Here is a 13,261-nt window from a genome sequence, read left to right as displayed (position 1 = left end):
ATGGAGATTGTTGCGACAGATCAGAGAGCAACATGAGGTGACAAGGCCATAGGACATAGAGGTAGACCGAGCATAGCGGCCGTCATGTTTTAATGCATTTGAGTCAGCCCCGGGACGTAGTAGAGTGGAGAAGGAGCTAGTTGATATGAGGACATCTTGGATCAGCAAGGAGAGAGTGATGCAGAGACCACACGTGACACAGAGAGCAACCAGAGCACACATTGTTGAGGTCCAACCTATCTCATATCTCGTCAGGGGAGGCCGCCAAAGACGAGGAGTCACTTCGGACATAGCTCAACGGGTTCAGAGATCGAGGAGACTGCATCCTCCACCACAACGTGAGACAGCTCGACAGACGCAGATCGTGATATCTTCACAGCTTACCAGGAAGCCACCACAATGCTGAGCTTTGGCTTCAGAGTCCCAGCTCTTAGTCTTTCGTCTAGCATGTATTTGATTTTGTTTGAGCGCTTGAGCTCTTTAGCTTAGCATAGATTAGTACTGAGCAAGGACCTTCGTGTGCCTTTTGCTCCACCCCACTAAGGCTTGTATGAGTGTTCTTCTTTGTGTGCTTTGTCCCATAGGCCCGCGAGGCCTCTCGAGGACATTCTCTCTCTCTCTCTCTCTCTCTCTCTCTCTCTCTCTCTCTCAAGTTTCAACTTGTAGCTCTTGGAAGGAAGGTGCAGAACATGGAGAGCAATGGAAAACAAGAAATTATGGCATAATTATTACACAAATGCAGTGTATCTCCACCATCACCACAGTTGCTCTCCACGGTTAAGGAGACGATTACAAATCAAGCAAGTCCTATCAAAGCAGAGATGACTTTGCTAATGCTAGCAACAAAGTAAATAAATTTGACCTTTATATGGAAGTAAAAGAGCACGAATCTAGATTGAAAAATAAAACAATCTTACATGTTGGGGTTTGAAAGATGGTTGCCTTCATGATGATGATAAGAAAGACACAGATGATGTAATCATATGCCTTAAGAAGAAAGTTTTGCAGAGTGGGATGAAAATAAATATGCAATGTTACTATCTGGTTGATGTTACTATCTGGTTGATCTAGATGTAGTAAGTCACTCTTTGGTTGTCTATACTTTGTCTCATACACCTGTGAGGTCTTTTGTAGATGTTAATAGACACCTCTCTCTCTCTCTCTCTCTCTCTCTCTCTCCCGTAGCCTCTCCGCTCCCCCTCCCGTAGCCTCTCCGCTCCCCCTCCCCCGTAGCCTCTCCGCTCCCCCTCCCTCAGCCTCCCTCACCCGCTCAGCCCCCCCGCTCACCCCTCCCTCACCCGCTCAGCCCCCCCGCTCACCCCTCGCTCAGCCTCCCTCACCCACTCAGCCTCTCCAGCTCACCCCTCGCTCAGCCCCCCGCTGCCTTTCTCTCTTTCTTTTCGTCTCTCTCTCTCCGTCCCTCCCCCGCTCAGCCCCCCGCTCAGCCCCCCCGCTCACCCCTCGCTCAGCCTCCCTCACCCGCTCAGCCTCTCCCTCACCCGCTCAGCCCCTCCTCTCACCCCTTGCACCCCTCCTCTCACCCCTCCGCTGCCCCCCCGCTCACCCCTTGGAACCCCCCCCCTTCACCCCTCCGCTCAACCCCCGCAGCCCCCCCGCTCGCCCCCCCTCCCTCAACCCTCCCGCTCACCCCCTCGGTCAACCCCCCCGCCCACCCCCCCGCGCCCCTCCTCTCACCCCCCCGCCCCCCCTCGCACTTGCAGCCCCGACCCCCCCCTTTTTTTTTTTAATATAAATAAAAATAAAAACTTTTCTTTTTTAATTTTAAATCTCTCTTCTCTTTGTCCCTCTCTCTCTCTCTCTCTCTCTCTCTCTCTCTCTCTCTCTCTCTCATCGCACATTGGCAGCGCTCGCCATCTCCCGCTTTTCAATGTTGCCAGTTTCCCGTAATTAAACATGGCCGACACCATCGAGCATGTTACAGAAGCTGCAACAGCAGCAACATCAATGGCCGCCACGACCGATATGCTGCACTATAGTAGAAGAGGACTTGCATCTTCTTCAAAGGACAGCGCAGTGCCTGCACTTGCCGCACTCCCAGTCGCAGGTACACCGGTTTCAGCTCCACTATCTCATCTTCCGCCCAGCGCAGTGCCCGCACTTGCCGTACTCCCAGTCGCAGGTACACCGGTTTCAGCTCCATTATCTCATCTTCCGCCCATAGCCACTTTGTACCCGCAGTTTTTTTCACCCCTCCCCTCTCAGGTTCCTTCTTCTCCTACCCCTTCTCCACCCTTTTTGCTCCCCCTCTCACAGCCCTCTGTCACCTCTTCCCCCCCCTTTGTTGCCTATTTTACCTACTTTGCCAGAGGCTCCCTCCTCCTCATCCTCTCTACAGACTTTACCCATCCCCTCCTCTCCATCCCCGGTACCCGCTTTCTCTCCCCCTTTCCAGCCTTCTCCTTCATCCCCGCTACCCACCTTACCGGTTTCCCCCCTTTCTCCCACTCTTTCTCCTTCCATGCCTTGTGCTGTTTGTCCTTGCCGCCACATCCTACCAGAGCTTCAACACTTTGAGACCCACCTCCGAGCTGCCCTTCAGATGCTTCACAGGAAGGACGAGACCATTTCTCTACTTACAGCTCAGGTTGCATCTCTTGCTGATCGAGTGACACAGCAGGATCGGGAGATCTTGTCTATTAGGACAGATCTTCAGGGCTTACAGGCGACTCATAGGACTCTTGCTGGAGAGATTCATGGACACACAGAGCGAGTGCAGCAGATCGAGACTCGCATTCAGCACATAGACACATCTCCCACTACAGCAGTAGCAGCGGTTGAGGAGCATTTGACCTCCCTTCAGACAGAGGTACTAAAAACTGAATATCAGGTCGTGTATTGCAGAGATAAATGAGGCATCCAATAGCCTGACTATAGAGTGTGACATCAATTGATTCACCCGCATCATGCATTGCAAGCTTCAGCCCCGGCTCCATGGGAGTGGACATAGGCTTGCAATCATGCATGTTGAATCTGTCCAAGAGCTTTTGAACATACTTGGATTGAGACATAACAATGCCACGTTTTTCTTGAATAAACTGGATCCCCAAAAAGAAATGTAACAAGCCCAAGTCTGACATATCAAATGTAGCTTTAAATTGGGCCTTGAAATCTGCAATTACTTCCTCATTTGATCCGGTGAGCAGCATGTCATCTACATAAAGAATGATGACCAGAATATCCCCCCTATCCTTCTTGATGTAGAGGGTGCTCTCAGTTGGACTATTGTGCAGCCCCTTGCTGGTCAGAAAGGCATCAATTTCGGCATACCATGCACGTGGGGCTTGTTTCAGTCCATACATAGCTTTATTCAGCTTGCATACCTGAAGTGCATTTACTGAAACTTCAAAGCTCGGAGGTTGTTTGACATAAACCTCTTCCAACAAGTCTCCATTAAGGAAAGCTGTTTTAATGTCCAACTGATGAACATTCCATTCAAAATTTGCAGCCATGGCTATAACTGACCTGATGGTTGTCATCCTGGATGTAGGAGCAAAAGTCTCCTCATAATCTATGCCCTTTTTCTGAGCATATCCTCTTGCAACCAGCCTTGCCTTGTACCGATCAATGTAGCCATCTGGCTTTCTTTTGACTTTGAAAACCCACCGTGTACCTATGGCATTCTTACCTGGTGGCAAATCCACAACATCCCAAGTCTGATTTTTATGAATGGACTGCAACTCATCGTGCATGGCATTCATCCAATGCACATTATCTTTTGCTTCTTCAAATGTCTCAGGCTCCTCCTCATCAAGAAGAGTACCTGCATAAGCTGATTCAACTGAATGAGCTCCCCCCATGTGCCTTACTGCACTACGAGTTCTGCCAGGCAATGGAGCTTCAAGCCTACTCTCCCTGAGAGTCTGAAGCAACCAATGCGGGACTGTTTTGGCTGCGTGTATCTCTTGAATTTCTTGCCTGACAACTTCATCCACACCCTGAGGTTGTACCAATTCAGCTGGGGGCTGAATTTGTACTTGTGGAGCTGGCAGAGGTTGCTGTAAATTCTGATTTTCAGCGGGGGAACCAAATACTATAGGAAGCATCCCCTCAAACACATCATCTGAAGAGGCCGGAATCTGAAACTCAGCATTTGTATATGCAGAATTTTCAGAGAATATGACATCGCTACTGACAAAAATCTTGCGTGTAGCACGATTGTAGAGACGATAGCCTTTGCTTTGTGAACTATATCCCACAAAAATGCAGTTTAGTGCCTTATCTGACAACTTGTGTATGAACTCCCCAGACACGTGGGCATATGCTACACAACCAAAAACTCTGAAGTGGTCCACTCAAGGCTTTCTCCCATGCCATGCCTCATAGGGAGTGATTGTCTTCAAAGCCTTTGTAGGAGCCCGATTTAAAATATAGTTGGCACACATGAGGCCTTCCAGCCAAAACCTGTGAGGCAACTTCTTACTTGTGAGCATGCATCTATCCATTTCCATGGGGGTGCGATTCTTCCGCTCAGCTTTGCCATTCTGTTGAGGTGTAAACCTCACTGTTAGCTGATGCATAATGCCTTTTTCTTTCAGAATTGTCTCAAATTCATGAGACATGTACTCCCCTTGTCACCACAATGTAAATATCCTAAGTCAAAGTACAGTTGACCATTTATTTGATCATAATTAAAGAGTTTTATATGTGTTAATTACGGTCAAAGAGTTATTTTAATGGTCAAAGGATTGACTACGGTCAAAGATACTTGACTCTAGTCAAGTAAACCTGACTACGGTCAGAGAGTGTTGACTTCGGTCAACAAGACTTGGCATGCGCCAAGAGGGGTTAACCCCGGTTAACCAAGATGTGCCAACCTCGGTTGGAGAGACTTGGCTATAATTAAGGCGCCTTGACCTTGGGTCGAAGCTCTTTAATTATAATCAAGAGTGTTGACTCCGGTCAACCAGAGAAAATATATATATATATTTATTAATATATATATATATATATTTGTTTAGATGTGTACATGTGTTCAGTGGGGACGCCCACCGTGACTAGGATTAGTCCACAGTGTGTTATTTGCATGCAAAGCGCTAACAATTAATGGGTACCATGGTGGTGCGCTTTAATTAATTGTTGCAGGTACTGGCAAGGATTATTTTTCCTACGCGAAATGGGAGCCTGACAAGCACCTAGGAAGCGGTTCGTGTGACCGAGAGCTTTGAAGACTCCAGAATGGCCCTAAGTGGCTTGTAATAAGAGTTAGTCTAGATTGTAGACAAGTGGCATGTTGCCAATTTGAATGGGGTTTGAAGCCCTTGTAAAGAAGGATTTCTTTTCACGTAGAAAGAGGGGGAGAGACTTACGAGACAGCTTCATGCTGAACTTTTGTAACAGATTTTCTGAAATGAATAAATACCTTCGGGGGGGTCCAGCCCGACAATTTGTCCTGGGCCCTAGTGTATGTTCAGAGAGAGAGAGAGAGGGAGAGCTTTTGGAGAGTTAATTTCCGTCGTGGAAATAAAGTCAAAGCTGTTTCGTCAGTTTGGATTGTATAAGCCATAGCTGTTGTATCACCCTTCGTCGAATACGGGTTGTATTGCTGGTTGTATTGGTATCAGAGCGAAGGTTCATAACCTTCTCAGGTTGTGACGATTCAGCAAGAGAGAGAAGATCCAACGTTGACCCCGAAGAAAGGATGGCGTTGCCCAGAGAGGTGGCAGTTGGAAGGCTTGGGGCTTCAAATTGGACGGGGCAAGAACATTAACTTTGAAGCCTAGGTGATAAATCGATGAACGTACTACAGGGAATGACCTCTGTACATCGAATTTCAAGCAAAGCACGAAGGTGTGGACACGCCTTCGCGATGGAGGATTCCGAGTTTGTGATGAATGTGTACGCCTCTGTTGCGCCAATATTTGGGGTCCCGTGAATATCAGACGGACGGACAAACTATGGAAATTGGGAAGGCAATGCGCGGTGAGTTATTCCGCTGTCTAACAGAGATGCCGACGAAGACTTTCAGCGAATATTCGTGAAGGCTTAGATCGATGGTCAACAAGGTGCAGGCGCGACGCGCGATGATTCCTGCATAGCCAAGGTTTGAAACCTTTGGCTGAGCTGACGTGGCCAGGGTGCCACCTAGGCAGACACGTGGCATACACAGAGCTGACGTGGCAGGCACGCGTGGGTGCTGACGTGGCAGCATGTGCAGGCTGATGACGTGGCAGTACACGTGGCATCCAGCTCAGAACTGACGTGGCACTCTGACACGTGGCAGCCAGGCTGGCAGACCTGTGGTTAGTGTGACCTTATTCAAACTAACTGCAGTTAGCTGACCCTGGTTAGGGATTTGGTCAGAAGACAGCCTGACCAGACTGGACTGGTGTAGTTAACCAGTTTGCTTCAGTTAGGGGCCAAGTTACAATCATCTAACCAGACCAGAACAGGACTGATCTGGTTAATGTAACCACTAGTTACCCATCTGGTTACTGTTCTTTCAAAAAAAAAAAAAAAAAAAAGAGACAGTTGCAGAGACAGTTTTGGCTATCAATTTTCTCCTGCCTGTCAGACTTTTACTGTCAGAAAAGTAGCAGAAAACCAGAGAAAAGCAGAGAAAACAGAGATTTGCAGAAAAAGGAGTATGCATGCCTTTGAGCAGTAAAAAGAGGGAAAAACAGATGCCTTTTGAAGCCATCTGCAGCAGCCAGAAAAGGGCAACATAGTTGATGATGCTTTGGCAGTTGTGTGGGTACATGCCTTGAACTGACAGCCCGTACTGGCCTAGATTGTGAATGCAAAACACCTCTTGTTGAGGTACCTTTTCTGTTGGAAAAGCAAAGGTAGTGTGCATTAGTTACTTGCACAGTGTGAGAAAAATCTGCAGATCTCAGAATATGGATCAATCACCTATCCAGTGGGATTCTCAAGATAGGGATGTGCATCCAAGACAGAGGAATGTGCCACAATCTCAACAAGAATTTGAACAAATGGTACGCACTCGTATACAAGAACTGGAAAATCTTAAAAGGGATCCCAGGGCTCAGCATTTGTTTCCAGCAGAGGCTATGCCTAATCCAGTATATGACGTGCCAATGCCAGAGGCACACTCTCGTGTACAGTCTGAGAGAGAGAGATCTCATAGATCTCATAGGAGACGGTCCCATAGTAAAAAGAGATCGAGGCGTCATCACCGATCTCCTAGTCCATCACCGTCTACCTCGAGTTCGACTTCTATGTCTTCTTCTTCCTTATCAGATAAACCATCCAGGAAAAGAAGGAAACACGAGAAGTCTGGGAAGAGAAAATCTTCCAAAGCGACCAGGGAATTTAAAGAGGGAGGAAAATCTGTTAAGTTTATGACCTACAATGGACAGTATGGTCATACAGACAAAGCATTGCAGTTTATTAGACAGTTTGATGCTGCATTCGGTACTGAGAAATTTTCAGAATCCTCCAAGTTAAGAATGGTCAGCCTACACTTAACAGCAACGGCTAGTGCATGGTGGAGTGCACTGACCACAGATGGGTCAGCCCCAAGAAAGTGGAAGGGCTTCAAGAAAGCCTTCTACCAGCAGTTCATGCCTAAACAGTTTAGAGACCATGTTCTTCAAGACTGGGACAGCTTGCACATGGATGCAGGAGATACAGTGGATGGGTACAACCAAAAGTTTTGGGATGCTTATTTGCAGGTTGCACCGTTCAAAAAGATCTCCAAAGGTACCCAGATGAGGAAGTACAGAGCAGGTCTCACTCCAAGAATTCAGGCAGTAGTGAATGCTTTGGGGGCAAAGAATATTCAAGATCTTATGCATTCAGCCTCAGTAGCGAGTCTTGTGCCGCTACAAGATCCATCTACAGTGCCATCCTTGCATGCAGGACGTGCTGATAAAAAGAAAACTGATTTTCAAAAATCAGAAAAGAAAGAGTCCCCTAAGGCTGAAAAGAAAGGGTTTCAGCCTCAGAAGCCGAGGGGTACTCAGTTCTCGAAGACCTATAAGGGCAAATCTCTATTTACCCCTGAACAGATAGCGGAATTCCGTAGAGATGGGAAATGCTTCAGGTGCGGTAAAGAGGGGCATGTGGCTGCCCAGTGCCCAGAAAAGCCTTCATCATCTAAGGGAAAAGAGGCAGAGAAGCCACGAGGACCGCAAAAGCCAATGGCGGGGGGTATTCCTGATATACTGGGTCATGCTTTGAACCCAGAAGAACGAGAATTGCTGCTATCATGGGGCAAAGTTAGAGACCAGCAAGCGCTGATTTTATTTGATCCAGGGGCTACTAATAATTTCATATCAGAGGATCTAGCCCTGAGGCTGGGAATAAAGACGGAAGAGCTAGGCAGGGCTTTGGATGCCGATCAAATGTTTTGTGGGAATCCTATGCCAATTACTCCCTTGATAGGGAAGCTCCGTCTTCATATTCAGAGTTATGTGGATCAGGAAGACTTCTTCATTTCTCCACTGAAACATTATGATGTAGTTTTGGGGATGCCTTGGTTTCACCGCAAGGCAGTGAAGTTGATTCTTCCTGAAAGAGTGCTGGAATTTGTACATAGGGGGAAAAATCAGCGTGTAATTGCCAGGAATAAAGGGGACACTATCCCCATTGTATCTGATGTTTCATGCGGTAAAGCAATAAAGTCTGCAATTTCTGCGTACATGGTTTTTGTAAAAGAAAAAGAGAATGATACGCATGCTGAAATGAATGATGCAGACAAAGATAAGTTTCAGTTTTTGGTAAACTTTAAAGATTGCTTTTCTGATGTTTTACCAGGGGAGTTACCCCTAGAGAGACCAGAAGATCATCAGATAGAATTAATGCCTGGTAGTGAGCCACCAAACAGACCCCCTTATAGAGTCAGTGCGACTCAGAGAGAGGAGATTATGGCTCAGGTACAGGACTTGTTGTCCAAAGGGTTGATTCAGCCCAGCTCGTCTCCTTTTTGTTCCCCTGTACTGTTAGTACAGAAGAAAGATGGTTCATTCCGTATGTGCGTCGATTATCGCGCACTGAACAAAATGACCATCAAGAATAGATTCCCTATTCCGCGTATTGATGATGTCTTGGATCAGCTAAATGGAGCTTCAGTTTTCAGCAGGATAGACTTGAAGAGTGGCTACCACCAAGTGAGGATACAGCCTCAGGATGTGCACAAGACAGCATTCCGCACTACATTCGGGTTGTATGAATACTTAGTGATGCCTTTTGGGTTGACAAATGCTCCAGCCACATTCAATAGAATGATGGATCGTATCTTCCGGAAGTACAGGCATTTTACGGGTACTTTCTTTGATGATATCTTAGTTTTTTCTAAGACAGAGGAAGACCACAGAGAACATCTTGCTATAGTGTTTCAAGAGCTGAGAAATCATCAGCTCTATGCCAACAGCAAGAAAAGTGAATTCTTCCTGGAAGAAATCCACTATCTGGGGCATATAATATCCAAGAATGGGATACAAATGGATCCAGCGAAGATCCGTGCCATTCAGGAATGGCCAGAGCTGAAAACTGTGCATGAAGTTCGAAGCTTTTTAGGCTTGTGTTCTTACTACAGAAGATTTATCAGACACTTTGCTGATATCGCAGCTCCATTACATGACCTCACTAAGAAAAATGCAGCTTTCACATGGGGATTATCACAGAAGAAAGCATTCAATACACTCAAGGAAAAGTTGACTACAGAGCCTATTCTGGTAGTTCCGGATCTGTATCAGTCTTTTGATGTGGATTGCGATGCTTGTGGAGAATGTGTTGGAGCTGCATTGCATCAGAATGGTCATGTAGTAGCCTATGAAAGCAGACGACTTCGGGATGCGGAAAGATATTTAGGAATCTATGAGAAAGAGTTATTGGCTGTAATTCATGCCATCCATACATGGAAACATTATCTTTTGGGTGCAGATTTTACTGTCAAAACAGATCACCAAAGTCTGAAATACTTTTTGACTCAGACCAAGCTTTCAGAGAAGCATATGAAATGGGCAAACATGCTGTCAATGTATCATTTTCAGATTGTCCATACTCCAGGAATTCGGAACAGAGTGGCAGATGCCTTGTCCCGAAGACCCCAGGTCAATAATGTAACTATTGCATATCATCAGGACCTGGAAGGCATGAGGGAACAATATGCTCATGATTCTGATTTTGGTGAAATTTTACAGCAGATGCAAGAAGGACAATCTACCAGTCACTATTCCCTGAAAGATGGGTATTTAATGAAAGATGATTGCCTATGCATCACCCAGGAGATGAGGAAAAAGATTTTGGGGGAATGCCATGCACCTCCCTATGCTGGACACAGAGGAATTACAGCAACAACTCTAGCACTAGAGAGGTATTTCTTTTGGCCAGGAATGCGGAAAGATATACATCAGTTTGTTACTGAATGCCTTACGTGTCAGAAAATGAAGTATGATAGACAGAAGGCACCTGGCCTACTTATGCCTCTTCCCGTGCCTCAGGCACCATGGGAAAATATTACAATGGACTTTATTTTTGATTTGCCGAGATCCAAGTCAAGGAATGATGGGATTTGGACTATCATTGATAGATTCAGCAAGCAAGCTCATTTCATTCCGGTTCGCAAAACCATAAAGGCAGATCATATGGCTAAGCTGTTCATGGCACAGATCTTTAAACATCATGGTATGCCTAAGTCCATTGTTAGTGATCGAGATCCCAGAATGACCAGTCTATTCTGGAGAGCTTTATTTGATAACATGGGGACGAATCTGAATTTTTCTTCTTCTTTCCATCCCCAGACAGATGGTCAAAGTGAAGTAGCAAATTCTACCATTTTGGATATGCTGAAATGCTACGTGGGTGACCAGAGTTCAGACTGGGAAAAGTACCTACCCTTAGTAGAGTTTGCTTACAATAATACAGTACATAGCTCTACAGGGAAAGCCCCTTTTGAAGTCATATATGGGAAGGTGATTTTGCCACCTATATTGAGGACTAAAGATGAGATATTTGCAGCTGATCAGTTTGTAAGAGACCTCCAGACAGCTTACAGCCAAGTCCGGACAGCAATTGAAAGGTCTCAAGAGAAACATAAAAGGACTGCAGATAAACATAGGAGACAGCTAGATCTCAAGGAAGGGGACTGGATACTTTTAAGGTTTGAAAAAGCTAGGCTCCGCAAGTTTAAAGGCAAACAGAAAGTGTATGCAAAGTTATCTCCCAGATATTATGGCCCTTTCAGGGTTACAGAGAGAATAAATGAGGTTGCATACAGATTAGCATTGCCAGAGCATTGGAGGATTCACAATGCATTCCATGTGAGTCTTCTAAAGAAATTTCAGGGACCAGAGCCTACAGAACCAATATCAGAAGATCCACCAGAAGTGGATGAGCTGGAGGAAGTCCTTCAGCCAGAGCAAATTGTGTACCATACTGTACGTAAAGGCCCTCAGGGTAAAGAATTTTACAGGTATCTTGTAAAATTCAAGAATTATACGGCATTAGATGCCAAGTGGATGGACGAAGACATGTTATCCGATCATCCACAGCTTTTGGATGTTTACAAGGAAGCTTTTCAGTTGAGGTCAACTGAATAGAAGCCAAGAGAGCTCCACAACTCCTCAAAGGAGAAGGCAGGAAAGCCTTAATGATCCAGCTAGTGTACAGCTGCAGGGAGCACAACAAATGCCTTTTGAGCAGGCCACACATGAAGCTACAACTGAGCTCAACGGTGATACTAGTTCTAGCAGTGAGTCAGATGATGCTACTATGTTGAATGCACAGCTTGCAAGTGCAGTGACTGCTTTGACTCAGCTGGCTCAAAATTTGGCTCAGATTGTGCAAACAAATGCCAAGAAGAAGAAGAAATCAAGAAAGCACAAGCACGGAAAGAGTGAGTACACACATGCATCAGCTTCTCATGGCGGACCGCACACTCATGCATCAATTTCCCATGAGGGACAGCCATCAAAAATGACTCAGAAAGTGACTTCCAAGAGAGAGGAATCGCCCAAAAGAGCACTTGAGAAAGAGGTACAAAAAGTACATCCAGTGCAACAGTATGAGCAGCCAGCACAAGGCCTTGGTTTGGGTATTTCTACTCCTCAAAATAATAATGTGCAGTCCATAAATGTGGCTCAACCACCTCAGTCATATTTGAGGCAGCAACCTGAATATTTTGGTACAGATTCTATCTTTGATGCTATGTTGATTTCACCGCCAATTGGGCATAGAAAGCAAGCCATGTATGACAAGGTGGGCATGCAGCCAGGCATGCAAGCCACAGCATATGCTCCCATGCCTAATGTTCAGCCAAGCATGGCTCTCCCTAGTGAAGGGAATGCTGCAAATATACAGCCATCTTTGGGACAGCCAATATCAAATGTATATAAAGAATATAAGAATGGTGATAAACAGGCTGATCGGAAGGGCAAAAAGCCTAAACCTTCTGCAGGACTTCTTCCAGATGTGATTGGGAGTTTGCCACATGCACATGATGAAGAGGAAATGAAAAAGACTGAGATGTGCAGAGCATGGGGAAAAATCAGAAATCAGAATTGTTTGTTTTTCTTTGATTCTGGGGCAAAGGCAAATTTCATAACTCCTGATATGGCAGGAAGGCTTGGCATCTTTTCACCTAATCCCAATTTGTACAATCCGGGTACCGGATCTAGATCCGTAGTTTGACTTGATTTGTCAAGAAGAGAAGAAAGTTGCCCATTGGATGACCTCCGCTTCCAAGGTTATTTGCTCTGGATTTCTATATTTTGATTCTCTTGTCTGTCATGGTCATCTGCAGCCAATGGCTTGGCTGCCTTGCTGGCAGCTCTGCAACCCACTGCATCCCATAGCAGCAGCAGGACAACACTTACCTCCATAGTCCAAAAGATGTGTGAACCTGGGACTCGGATCTAGTAAATCTGGATCAAGTTCTCAGCATACGGAATCCACAATCCGGAACAGGAATCCTAGTTTTTCAATTTTATTCCAACGTTCACAATCACTAATTTTGTCATGCACTTTCAACATTCAAACCGTTCTTGAACACAACCATGACCTCCAAATTTTATGGTGAATCATTACACAAAGTGTAATTTTAAACTAATATCTCCTATCCATCCTCTTAGTCGTGACTCATAAAAGTACCTATTCATAGATTCCTCTTTTCCTCCCAAAATTGTTACATTGGATGGGGAATCAGGAACAAGAATCTATGGGATGCGGATCTAGATTGTAGACAAACATATCTCTTTAGTCCAAAACCACAACTGTTTTCAAAAAAATCAATAAATAAGTAATAAAGTATAACTGACCCTAACCCAGTCACATTCCATCC

The 13,261-nt window shown here is 45.6% G+C and overlaps 1 pseudogene across 1 annotated transcript in view; it reads right to left on the bottom strand.

Annotated features, from left to right (window-relative positions):
• Positions 1–942: 942 nt before the first annotated feature.
• The window catches only part of LOC147880873 (pentatricopeptide repeat-containing protein At2g13600 pseudogene), a 33,193-nt pseudogene continuing 20,874 nt past the window's right edge, over positions 943–13,261 (bottom strand). The window contains exon 2 of the transcript XR_015540481.1: positions 943–1,116. The product of XR_015540481.1 is annotated as a pentatricopeptide repeat-containing protein At2g13600 pseudogene, transcript variant X2 (transcript). The remainder of the gene's footprint in view (positions 1,117–13,261) is intronic.

This window comes from Dipteris shenzhenensis, chromosome 31 (assembly GCF_047967505.1).
Source record: "Dipteris shenzhenensis isolate YYH24624 ecotype China chromosome 31, Dip_SZ_1.0, whole genome shotgun sequence".
NCBI lineage: Eukaryota > Viridiplantae > Streptophyta > Polypodiopsida > Gleicheniales > Dipteridaceae > Dipteris > Dipteris shenzhenensis.
The sequence above is the reverse complement of the archived record's forward strand: the minus strand, read 5'-3'. Positions and strand labels throughout refer to the sequence as shown.